Below are 12,927 nucleotides of genomic sequence, written 5' to 3' on the forward strand. Positions count from 1 at the left end.
ATTCCAGGTCAGAAGACCAGCAATGTGACACCTTGGGGGCTGGGCCTGGGGACAGTCTGCTGAGACTGGAGAAGGGATCCCAGGAGAGCTGGGGACCTCACATGTCCCCACAGCTCATGTGCTCCAGTGGATCTCCCATAGTGGAAGGTACTCGCATCCTAAGTTTGTGTTCTCTCTCATTGCAGGTCTGAAGGTGAGAGCTCCCGGAATGTCAGGTATGTGTGTCATCGGCCTCTGTTTGTGCGTCTGGGTCCTGGGAGCGGGTGGCTTCAATGAAACCTTGCGCTTTGGTGTCTCTGTGATGAGGTCGCACTGGGTCAGAGCCCTGCTCCCTTGCTGCTCCTGGCCCTGGCCTGCCACCTGAGGACCCTGGCCCTGCCGTCTGCTGGCTTGGTGTCCTGGAGAGAGAGCACCGGTTTACTGTGCGGGCTTACTCGGTTCTAGAGTGACCTTCGTGGGGGGTCACCTGGCTTGGTGGTAGTTCCATCCCCTCAAGGGCAGCGGCGGTGTCCTAGGCTGTGACATATCTATGACCAGAAGCTTCTCGGCTCAGGCAGTCCCTGGGGCCATACAGGGCAAATCTCTGGGCTGTTTGGTGGAGGGGCGGGCTCCTAGCAGCCTTGAATGATGCGGTGTCTCCATGGCCCGTGGAGAACACGATGCCTGCAGTTGAGACACCTGCCTCTCCTCACCCCCACCAGTGGAGGGGGGGGTCGGCATGGAGTTGGGTCACAGCTGGGGCTCCTGACTGGATGAAGGGAGGGGCAGCTAGGAACCAGAATCCCAGGGTGCTACTGCCTCAGCCCAGGGGGCTGGGGCCAGGCAGGTCTCAAGGCTTGAGTTGGGGGACCAGGACGGCCATGAGGGATGGGAGACAGCGGGCTGGTGATGAGGGTGGGGGAGGAGAGGAGGAGCATGGAGGCAATTAGGGCCACAGGGACGCCCAGCCCCACTGGCAGCAGATTTCAGATTTCTGAAATCGCTCTGTGACTGGGCACAACACAAATTGTGCATCCTGAGCCTGGAGCTGGGAGTTTCGGGCTTGGGTGGGGTCCTCTGGGCAGCCTACGGAGAGAGAAGTGCAGATGGGTGACAGGTAGGCTGCATCGTGGGGAGGCTCCAGGAATCAGCATGGCGAGGCCCTAGTGTGTACCCGCGCACTCGGCTTGGGCGCAACTCGGGACACGTGAGTGGTGGTCCCAAGCCAGGGAGGCAGAATAGGGGGCACTGGGAGGGCTGGGTCTATAGACCCTGAGTCCGGCAGGGTCCCAGAAGGAAGCAGAGGCACACGCAGGGTGAGGGGATGGAGGAGTGTCATACAGGGGCTATGGATGGGGTGAGGGCCAGGTGGCCTCCGGGCCTGAGAGGGGAGAGGAGATGCCCTGAGAGACGGAGAATGGCCCAGGCCAGGAGATGTGGGAGGAGGGGCAGCTGGGCATTCTGGAGCCATGGCCCCTCTGAATATGTGCAGCCGTGAGGGCAAAGGGAAGGTGCCCTCCATGGACTGATGGGGAAAGGCCCCAGGTGCGCCGTTTCCTGAGCAAAGCAAGGTGTGGGAGAGCGTGTATCTTACGTTACATTTGGGGTAAGAAAAGTTGCATGGAAGAATGTGGTTTCTTGCTTATAACGTTTGCATGCATAAGCAATGGCAGGAGACCCGAACAGCTGTTCAAATGATCCCTTGGGAGGTAAGGAGCCAGGCAGGCAGAGATAAGAGTGGCTGTGAGCCTCCTCGTAGTGTGCACTGTGCTGTCGCTTGAGCTCGGAACCATGCAACATGTATTACCTGTCCAGAAAACTTGTTAAAAATGAAGATTTACCAGGGTGCCTGGGTGGCTCAGTCAGTTGAGCATCTGACTTCGGCTCAGGTCATGATCTTGCAGTTGTGAGTTCGAGCCCCGCGTCGGGCTCTGTGCTGACGGCTTGGAGCCTGGAGCCTGCTTCAGATTCTGTGTCCCTCTCTCGCTCTGCCCCTCCCTCGCTCATGTTCTTTCTCTCTCTCAAGATTAAATAAATAAAAAAAACATTTAAAAAAGATGAAGAGCTATCTGAGGACAGGGAGGGTTGCTGAGGGGTAGTGAGCATCCCGTTCCTGGGGTATGCACAGACATTGGAAGGGGATTCACAGGGGGCATAGGAAGGAGAGGTGCCTTCAGCCCCAGGATCTGAGCCCTCCCTGCTCTGTCTGATACACTCCTCCAGAAGGTGTTCCTGGCTGATGACGGGGCGCCCTTCACCGAGATCTCCTGAGACCAGTGGGCTTTCACCTGTAAGTGCCGGGAGATGTGTGTAGGTTGGCTGTCTGGCCCTGCCCAACCCCACCCACCCCCTGCCTCAGGGTTCCCTGCGGTGGGCTGTCAGGAACCTGATTCTGCAGGCCAGGTGAAGCAGGAGGGCAGTTCTCTGCTCCGAGGAAGGGTGGGAAAGACATTTCAGTGGGGGGGACAGGAACACCAAGGACCTGCTTGGTGAGAGAATAAGGAATGGCCTCGGAATGGGGCCCGGGGCTGGGGTGGGAGTGGGGACTGTATGGAGACTGGAACCTATGTCCCCAGCTGGAGCCAACTAGTTGCCAGCAGGACTCCTAGAGGTGAGGAGCCAGGCAGGGAAGAAAACTGATGTGAGTCCAGGCAGAGAAGGCTGCATCTGAGATTTTTCTGAGGCTCAAAAACCCAACCCCATAACGACTTCTACTCTGCTGTGCCGACTCTCGGGGACAGCCCCAGACACCTATAGGAGTCGTGGTAGAAGGCCTTGCAGGGACTTTAGGATGCTGGGGTCAGGTGTTGACTGAGTCTCTATCCTATGCCAGGCACGTGTTTTGCCCTCAGGGAGCTGTCACGGCGGGGGTCAGACCTTGGTCACATGTCACACCCTCTGCTCAGCACAGGTAGGCACAGGGGCACAGGCCAGGAAGCCCCCCGGACGGTTCAGATCTGACCCACTCTTCACGATTCAGGTCACTACCCCCAGACAGCTGCAAAATCTGTTTCCCAGGGAAGAAGGACCATGAGGTCCCTTCCTAAAGGGAGCCTGATCTTCTGCTGAGTGTTCCCCCAGGGGCCCGCCCACCAGAAGGACTGGTCTAAAAGTCAAGTCTGACTGTGACCCTCCCTGCTTTGCCCTCCATGGAGCCCCTTTGCCCAACACTCTCTAGCTGTGGCTCTCACTGAGGCCCCGTGAGCCAGCCGCATCTCTCGTGTGCGGCCCAGTTTCCTGCTCCTGTCCCCCCGGGGCACCTTGCGCGGCTGCCCAGCAGTGCTTCCCTCTGGTTTCAGGTGCGTCCATTGGTTCCCTGCCTGTCTTCCAGCTTGTCTGTGGGACTAGTGCTGTTTCCTGTGCCCCCTGTGTTCAGCAGACCCACACCTCTGTGAGAACCTCAAGCCGTGGCCCCACTGAAGCTTTGAGGGGGGTCATGGCTGAAGTGCCCTGGCCCTGCTTGCCCTCTTTGGCTTCTTGTGCTTGCTTCTGATATCCATGTTCACTTTGATTTCTGTCCTAGTGACTTGAACACTTAGCCCCAGGCAGAGTAAGGAGCCTGCATGAAGCCCCGGGTTGTCTCCCGGCACAGAGCACAGAGCACAGAGCACAGGGCAGGCCCCAACAGGCCAGGCCGTAGTGGAATGAGTTCACCTTGGTCTCTCCGGGCACCCTGGGCACAATGCCTTGCCCACAGAACTGGTGCAAATTAATGTTTGCTTAATAAGATTCGGAACTCATGAATATTTTCAGGCTGTCAACTGGAAGGGAAAAATAAGTGGACCATCTGCCCTGCTCATTGGAGACCCCTTCCTCTCCCCTGCTTCATCCCCCCTTCCACAACAAACACCAAACACAGGGGGCAGAAGGGGCCACGTCTGAACTCAGAAAAGGTGACGTCTGGCTTTCATTATACTGGCCAAGGTCTGGATGGACACCAAGAGCGGATGATCTTTGCTAAAGGTTAAGGAAATGAACCCTGAGAGACCCTCCTTACCCCACCCCTACCCTGGGGTCCCTGCTTGGTGAGGGTTTTTTCTTTCCACTCAGAGGACGTGAGCTACAGCCTTTCTGGCAGTCTGAGCCTCCCCGAGCAGCAGGGAACGGGTTTTGCCGGGAGACGCCCGTTTGCGATGGCGCGCGCGCTCCTTTTCCCCCGGCCGAGACAGGTGCAAACTCAGATGGATTCATTTTCCACAAACGAAACGACTCGGTTTTGACCATGTTGCAGACTTAGGACTTGGCTCCCTTGTTCCCGGGGGGTGTGCGTCTGGTTTTCACTCCATTCCGAAGGAGCTGGTGGAGGCTCCCAACTTTGAACTTTCTAATGATAATGATTTACTGGTTTCAGGGGGTTCGGGGTGGGGTGGCGGGGGGAGGTGGGACAAGAAGAGTGATGCAGAGTTTGGAGTCTGAAGGAATGATTAGCTGCGTGGAGGGCCCGGGGCCAGTGCTGATGCTGTAGTTAAGGCACAAGGACTTTCTGCAGCGCCAAAGCATCACCTATTGCCTCTCATCAACCCCTGGAAACGAACTCACTCATGTTCACTGATAGGAATCAGTACCACGTAATGAGTGTCCGCCATGGGTCGGGGCCTCACCGCACCTGTACAACCAACCCCACCCGTTCAAGAGGGTTATGGTGCGCCCCAGTGTTTGAGCTCTGGGAGACTGGGGTAGAGAAATGCTGAACAGCTTCCCTAGACAACACGGCTTTCAAATGCAGATCTGAGACTTCCCACCCAAAGCCTTTCCAGGTCCTGTCCTTGGTGCCTGTGGAAGGTACAGATTTCCAGGCCCTGTCCTTGAAGTGTCTGACTCGGTAGGGCCGGGGGCGGGGCCCGAGACTCTGAATTTTGCCCCCTTCCCGCGTGATTCCAGCAGGCAGCCTGGACACCCAGCCTCTGTCCAAGCAGGCCAGCGTCCAGTATTCGGCTGTGCCCAGCTCACCAGTGTGAGCTCAGAAACACCGAACCAAGCAGTTCCCGTAGATCCCCCCACCCCTGGCACAAGAATCCTAAACCCTGACTGGCATTTTCCAAAGGTCCCAGCAAGCTTCTCGGGACCCTGAGCAGCCAGCCAGTGAAACCTGAGGACTGCTTGTTTGGAGAGTGTGGGGGCTGCTTCTGGAGCAGGTGGGCTTGGTTACAAGTGTTGTCTTGATTGGAACGAGGACGTGGAAGGGAAAGCAATGAGTCCAAATTAATCCGTTTTCCTGTGAACATCTCCCACCACCCCGTGCCGAGGCGAGGCAGCCTTTGTAATTAACCGACTGGGCCTTTGCTCCCCCCAAACCCAAAATGGGAGCGTGCGATTTATTTTGTGTGCGAGGTGGTATGAAAATTGCCAAAGTTGGCAGATGAGGCTGGGATGTTGGTGGAGCTGGGTAAACAGGGCTGAGCTGTCTGTCACCTCCAGGTCGGAATGGGGAGCTGGCTCCAAAGCAGGGACAGGGGCTGGGGCCACGGAGGTGCTGTGCCCAGGGCTGAGCAGGTGGCCTTGGGAGGAGAGCAGAAACTTCTTAGCACTGTGGATGGGAGTAGAGGCACTACAGTTCTGAAATCAAACCCTTCTCCTCATCCTACCCTGTGTCACCACGGACCAGACACTGACCTCTCCAAGCGTCAGAGTCCACGCGGGTTCAGCGGTCTTTACTGAGTGCCTGCCGTATGTAGTGGACCCAAGTTCATCTGCCTGATGCGCATAAAGACCATCACTGAGACACGGGGTATAAAGCAAAGCAAGAGTTTATTCCAGAGGCAGGAGGGTGAGCCTCACATCCACCTCCCTAGAGGAGGAGAGTCAGGGGTACTTAGTGGCGAAGGAAAAAGGTCAGGGTACAAAGTTGCGGCTGCTAACCCTTTGGTTACCCTTTTCAGTCCGCAGGGTCTTTTGATCCGTCCTCATTCTTGTGGGTATTGGGACCACGACCCGGCCGCGGCCGTTACTTCCTGCTGAGGTGGGGTGAAGACTGGGGTTAGACAAGTGGAAACTTTGGGGTGGAAAGGAATATCCTGCATTACCGGGATTTTTGTACTTTGCTCAATAGTTCCTGTACCATGTTGTGTCTAGGGTTTTAGGGGTACTGGAGAACGATAGGCAGCATGTTGTCCTCAGGGCTTGATTCCCTTGGACCAGTTCCCCCGCGTCGGAGGTTCAGGTCCGGCAGAGGCTCACTGGTCTGAGCCGGGTCCCTTTTGACCACCTCCCTGCTGACAGGGTGTAGGGAACCTGTGGATTCTTGTCATTCCAGTGTGAATCCACGGCTCAATTCCCTGTAGTCTCGGGGGAGTGGGGGGTCAACGGCACCTCGCAGGGTCTGACGTGTCCAGTGAGGCTGGAGCTGGTCCTCTGGGCTCCCGCTCTTCAGGTCTTTAGTGACATCTTTAGTGACACCTTTGGATGTCACCAAGGGATTCAGGCAGCGTGAAGACACATCTGTAAGGTACATCAGCCTGCCGGAAGCAAACTCAGGCCCTGGATGTACCTGATAGTATCCAAATCGCTGGTGGGAGCCCCGCCAGTGACTCCTAGGTCACGAAAAGAACATAGAAAGTCTTGCATATAACATTCCACAGGGGCTTAAACCAAGCCCTCTTCTAGGGACCACTCTTTCCCAAAGCAGGGCAGATGGCACAGGTTGTTCCCAATGAAGTGGGTTTCTTGGCAGAGCTTTGCCAAAGTTCATTTTTTTCCCTTTTTCCACTCTCTCGGTGTCTCCAGGAAGCGTGTGATTTCCACTGAATGCCCAAGGCCTTGGACACTGTGGTTGTCACTCCATTGTCACTCTTAATTATTAGCGGCACTCCAAACCTAGAAATGATCTCGCTTCAAAGCATTTTGACCACTCCCGAGGCCTTCCCTGAACAGCAGGGAGGAACCTCAACCCCGTTGATAAAGGTGTCTGCAGATACAAGCAAACCCCGAGAATTTCCCATTGTTCTTTGCATTCTGGGAAAGGCTGCGTGCCGGTCTTCCCCAGGTTTGGGGCGTCTCAGTTGTATACCCTTGAGAACTTGTGGGCACCCAGTCTTAGGATTGGTTTTAGCACAAGCGTTGCCTTTTGTAGCATTTCGCCGAAATCGGAGCCCGCAGTATACTTCTGGATCCACTGGAGAGTGGCATCTTTCCCATAACGGGTGCTTCGAGGAATGTGGCTAATTATTTCTTTCATCAGATGCCCTAGGGTAAGGATTCATTCTGTTTCCAGCCGGGGTCAATGCCAGCACGGTGTCCAAACCCCCACTCCTTACTTAACTCCTCTTTGGTCCTCCAAGGGACGTTGGGGTCGATATGCAGTTAAGTCTATCTTTGGCACGAAAGCTCTTCCAGAGGGTCTTGGAGTCTTTGACGGGCTGCCAGCATGGTTCCCTTGGGCAGTCGGTCCACTGTGCGGCGTCTTCCGCAGCGGACGATGGCTGATGGGTCACCGCTGCACCCAGCTCTTCCTTGTCTTTGACCCGTGACACCGTCCCCATCCGTGAACACGTCCACGTCTGGATGCTCCGATGGCAGCTTGTCCAGTCGGGATGGCTGCGATCAGCTTGTTCAGCTTTCCGTGTGTCTCTGGTGATCCTCTGAGTGGCCCTCAGATCACCGGGCCACTTTTCTCTCCCGTGTACCTCGGGTGGTCTGGCTTCGGTTTGCGGGGCTTCAGGGAAAAGCAGTGTTCGTTCTCAGTGCTTCCAGTCAACACGGTGGGAGAAAACTGGAAACCTTAGTTTGGAGAGTCAGGGTCAGATATTCAAGGAAACCAGAAGAATTCAGGACCCAGCCCAGGCGTATAGACAACCAACGAACCCTCCAGGACGGTTCGTCGCAACTATGATCTTGCATTTTCACAGGCGTGTTACTGGAACAGTCTCTCTCTCTGAAACCACCCTCATCTCCACCAAAGACAGCCAGATTAGGACACGTTTGTTTGTAAAATTGTCCAGTTGAAGCTGGGCCCTGTTTACACAAGCGCCATCACAACGGTGATTGGTCATATAGGTGTTTGGTTTTTTCAATCTGCTTCGCTGGAACTTTTCGTAAGGAATGTCAGATTGAACTTTTAACAGCCTTGTCAGGCTAAAGAAGCCAAGTCAGATACTGGCCATCAGCCTTTGCCTGCCATACCTATAGGTGTGGGTGGCTCCCTCTCTTCTCGAGATCCCCCAAATACCCTGAGGTTCCTGCACCTGCCAGGAAGTGATGACCTTCCTTATTCGCCTGGTAGGGCTGCTGGAAACTTTGTAAGCAAGGTACGAGGCAAGTTTTCCAAGGGGCTTCATTGGCTCGGCAAAGTCAACCTTAATTAGCTCCTTAAAGCTCTCTGATTGTAGCTGAGTCTAGGCATATCTCCCTCAACTATGACATTCCAGTCAAAGCCTTGGCAACATGACCAATGTTTCCAGTGGCGTCCTGTTGCAAGGAGAACGGATTCGTATCGAACTTCTGCAAATAAATACACTGCCGTGAAAGTACGAGAATACTCCCTGAGAGTTTTGAATTCTGGTGGTACCAGGTAGGGAGAAAGGGATAAATGTTTCCTATCTGTTATGAAGAAATTAGTTACCAAACGTCTGCCAAATGTCATGGGCAGACTTAAATTTAGAAGAGCAAACATTAGAGGACCAGCAATGTTTACACAAGCGTCTGTTTGAAAGCAGGTTCCCCATTAGTTCTGGGAATTCTTACTAAGCTTAGCTTGATGATCCTGAAGGGATCAGAGAGCTGTATTTGTCAATGCAGTGCAGCTGGCAAGGAGATTCTGTGGCACACGATACTTCAGTAGTTAGTATTACAAGCGATGACGCTATACCAGGACATATCAAAACCTTAGGAATCTTATAAAATCTCTAGGACACTTAGAGCAATCACCCATACAACAAAGCCTAAGAAGGTTCCTCATCGCTTATTTGACGATGCCTCCCGTGTCATTTGACACACCGGGGAATAAGCCTAATTCGTCAAAAAGACTTCCATTCACAAGCTGGGTTTTTGGAAGTTGGTGAAATACCAGAAGGTTTCAAAACACGTGCCTAAATAGGATTACAGATCATTACAAAACAGGATACTGTGAGCAAACCTTAGCTCTCTTCACACTGAGCAGATTCAACTTTCTTAAGTAAGCAAAGACCTAACAAAGACAAGACATAGGAACTTTGTTTTTCTAGGCAGATTAAAGATAAAGAAAAACCTCTGTTGATAATGTAGACCCATCATCTAAGAAGCCTCTGTCACATGAACAGCGAGAAAACCCAAATTCCAGTCTCCCAGCCATAGCAATGCTGCCTACAGCCTTCGACGCTCAGACATCATCAGGGATCGCCGTGACTGTAGGCAGCGGCCTTGCCAAGGGCATTGCCCGCTGCCCAGGTAGTCACATCCAAAGACGCTTACGAAGAGCCAGCCCCTTTCACCTAAGTTTGGATGCTTCCGAAGGGCACTCCAACTTTCGGGACGGCTCAGAGAGTCGGCTAAGGCTTCCGTTGAAGTGTCACTGCTCAACTTCTGCCTGACATCGTTCTCTGCCTCCCCCTTCTCTTCCCCGGGGGTCGATCGCTGCCCTCATAAACTTGTTTCTTACATGCGAAACTCCAGAATCTCGGTCCCGACCATGCATAGCATTTCTTTCGAAAGATTCCCTTCTCGCAAACCTTCTGCAATTTTCCCTTTCGCATTCCTTCAGATTTTGTCCTACGTTTTCCCCTCTTTGTTTTTTTTTAAATTTTGTTTGAGAGAGAGAGAGCACAAGCGGGGGAGGGGGGAGAGAGAGACACAGAGAGACACACAGAGAGAGAATCTCAAGCAGGCTCCACTTGGAGCCTGACACGGGGCTCAATCCCACAACTCTGGGATTATGACTTGCGCAGAGGTCAGGAGCGGGATGCTCAACAGACTGAGCCACCCAGGTACCCCAAGTTTTCCCTCTTTGAATAACCAGTCTCACTTTCACTAAATACAGAATTTTTTCCCTTATTTTTTCAAGTAGCCTTAATTACATGTGTTAAAATTATTTACATCTGTCTGTCTGTCCTTCACTTGCCCGTAAAGCTTCAGAAGCCATTGGACAGGGCTCTAACGTCTTTTTCTTTTCCATCACATTTTGTGACAGTCACAACGCCAACAGCTGGTTTGACTTACAGTAAACACAAGCAGAGTGAAACTATCATATTTAATGTTGGCAATTCTAAAGACTAATGTCCATTTTCACGAAACAAACAATGTTACATTAGCTTTCATACCAAATATTTTCCAAGATCACTTGAACTTGAAAGACACCTGGGGTTAGTTTCTATCTTTCTGAGTTTTAGAATGCCCAGTTCTTTTTTTTCTTTTAATTTTTTTAATGTTTATTTACTTTTGAGAGAGAGAGAGAGAGACAGAGAGAGACAGAGTGTGAATGGGGGAGGATTAGAGAGAGAGGGAGACACAGAATCTCAAGCAGGCTCCAGGCTCTGAGCCCTCAGCACAGAGCCCTACGTGGGGCTCGAAGCCACAGACCACAAGATCATGACCTGGGCTGAAGTCAGACGCTTAACCGACCGAGCCACCCAGGCGCCCCTAGAACACCCAGTTCTTACAAGCACTTGCCTTCAAACCAGCTAAGTAGAGCACTTTTACAAATTAAGTTTCACAACCACCACCCGGAGGTAGAGAAACTATCTCACATTTACAACATACATAGACACACGTACCATTCCACAAGCAGGGTGCAAGCAAAACCTTAAAGGCCCAGTTTCCTAATATCTCCCTTTTACAAAACACAGCTAAGTGCGAGATGGTCTTACCATTTACGGATCCCTTCATCGGTCGTCTTTCTCAGGAGTCTGATGAACATTGTGGTGGAGCAGAGTTGCCAAAAACAAACGATGGCCTCGTTTGGGAGACACCAGCCCATAGGGCTGGATGTGCAGATAGATTGTCCTTTCCCAGTGTCCAACGAGGACATGGCTTGTTGTATTCAAAGATGCCCAAAGCAGTCAAAGCAGCTGACAGACCAACTGAAGCCCAGGTTACCTCCGTGAATTCTCCCCTCCCCACCCCACCCCCTGCCCCGCTTCAGCTGTGTCCAGTCTGCGGTGTGGCCCATCTGTTGTGGACGGAGGCTCGCAGAAGAGGTCCATAGATGTTCAGCCTGATTCTGGAGACACTGCTGGTCCTCTCTTTCCACAGACAAGAGAAAGGTCTCTTTTGTCGCTGAGAAAATAACTCATCTGGCTGGATATTTTAGAAAACTCCTCTGGTGACTGTCTGGAAGGTGGCCCAGAGATATTTAGGGTGCATCAAAGCAATGGCGGCCTGATAGAATTAGTTAGGAAGTGTTCTTTCCTGAATTTTTTGGAAGAGTTTGAGAAGATTGGTGTCAATTCTTCCAATGTTTGGTAGAATTCACCAGTGAGGCTGTCAGATCCGGGGCTTTTTTTGGTCAAGTGGTCTTCGATTACAGCCTCAATCTCCTCCCTAGTTATGTACGAATCTCTTCCGATTTTCTCTTTCTTTGTGATTTAGTCTTGGTAGGTTTTCTAGGTCTAGAAGTTTGTCCATTGTATCTGGATTCTCCAATTAGCTGGAATACACTTGCTGATAGCACTCTAACCCTTTCTGCGTCTGTAAGGAGTCAGCGGCAATGCAGTCATTGAGTCTTCTCTGCCTCCACCGGCAATCCGGCTAGCAGTTTGGTGTTTTCAAAGGACCAGCTCTTGGGTCCGTTGATTTTCTCTTTCGTTTCTCTAGCCTCTGTTTCATTTATCTCTGCTCTAATCTTTATTATTTCCTTCCCTTTGCTACCTTTGGCTTTTTCTAGTTTCTTAAGTTGCACGTCTATGGTGTTGATTTAAGATCTGTCTTGATGTTTACTGTGAGCGTTTACAGCTATAAATTTCCCCCTCGCCACTGCTTTGTTGTTTTCCAGGAGTTTTGACGCGTCGTGTTTCATGTCCCTTCACCTCTACGTATTTTCGCATTCCACTGTGATTTCTTCTTCGACACATTGGTTCTTGGAGAGTGTGTTTTCAGTTTTCACAGCTTTTTAAATTTTCCACTCTTCCTTCTGTTACCCATTTCTGACTTCATCTTCTTGTGGTTGGAAAAGATACTTTGTATGCTATCTATCTTGTAAAATCTACTGAGACTTACCTCGTGACCTAATGCAAAGACTGTCTCAGAGAAGGTCCCGCGTGCCGTTATTGTTGGGTGGCGTCCCGTGCCCGTCTGTTAGATCTGGTTGGGCTATGGTGTTCTTGAAATCCTCTGTGTCCTTACTTACCTTCTGTCTGGTTGTCCTGTCCGTTACTGACAGTGGGATATGGAAGGCTCCAACGATTATTATAGAACTATTTTTCCCTTCAGTTCTGTCGATAATGGCCTCTCATTATGTGTGTAAATGTTTATCATTTTTTCTTCTTGCTGTACTGAACCTCTTAATTCATATAAAATGTCCTTCTTTGTCTCTTGTAACATTTTCTGATTTAACGTCTGTTTTGTCTGGTATTATTACAGCCACTCCACCCTTTCTTTTGGCTACTATTTGCATGGATTATCTTTTTCCTTCCTTTCATGTTCAACTTTTTTGTGTCTTTGGATCTGAGTCCCTTGTAGGTAACAGATAGTTGGATCCTATGTTTTTATCCATCTCACTAATCTGTTTAATCTGCTTACATTTAAAGTCATTACTGATAAGGAAGGAATTCCTTCCGTGGTTTGCTCTTTGTTTTCTATATGCCTTAATTGCTTTCTGTCTCAAATTTTCTGCATGACTATCTTCTTTTGCATTTAGTTGATTTTTTTTTGTAGTGAAACATTTTAATTCCCTTCTCATTTCCTTTTGTGTATGTTCTGTGGCGTGTGTGTGTGTGTGTGTGTGTGGTTGCGTGTGGTTACCATGGGATTGCTTTTAACATCCTAAAGTTACAACATTGTAGTGTCAATTTATACCAGCTTAACCTCAATAACACATGAAAA

At 51.3% G+C, this 12,927-nt stretch overlaps 1 protein-coding gene across 1 annotated transcript in view; it reads left to right on the top strand.

Moving 5' to 3' along the window:
- Positions 1 to 12,927, top strand: part of IQSEC1 (IQ motif and Sec7 domain ArfGEF 1) — a 449,412-nt gene that overhangs the window by 133,521 nt on the left and 302,964 nt on the right. Inside the window, 1 exon segment of the mRNA XM_043588241.1 lies at positions 186 to 215. The gene's annotated coding sequence lies outside the window, so the exon portion shown is untranslated.

This window comes from Prionailurus bengalensis, chromosome A2 (genome assembly GCF_016509475.1).
Source record: "Prionailurus bengalensis isolate Pbe53 chromosome A2, Fcat_Pben_1.1_paternal_pri, whole genome shotgun sequence".
NCBI lineage: Eukaryota > Metazoa > Chordata > Mammalia > Carnivora > Felidae > Prionailurus > Prionailurus bengalensis.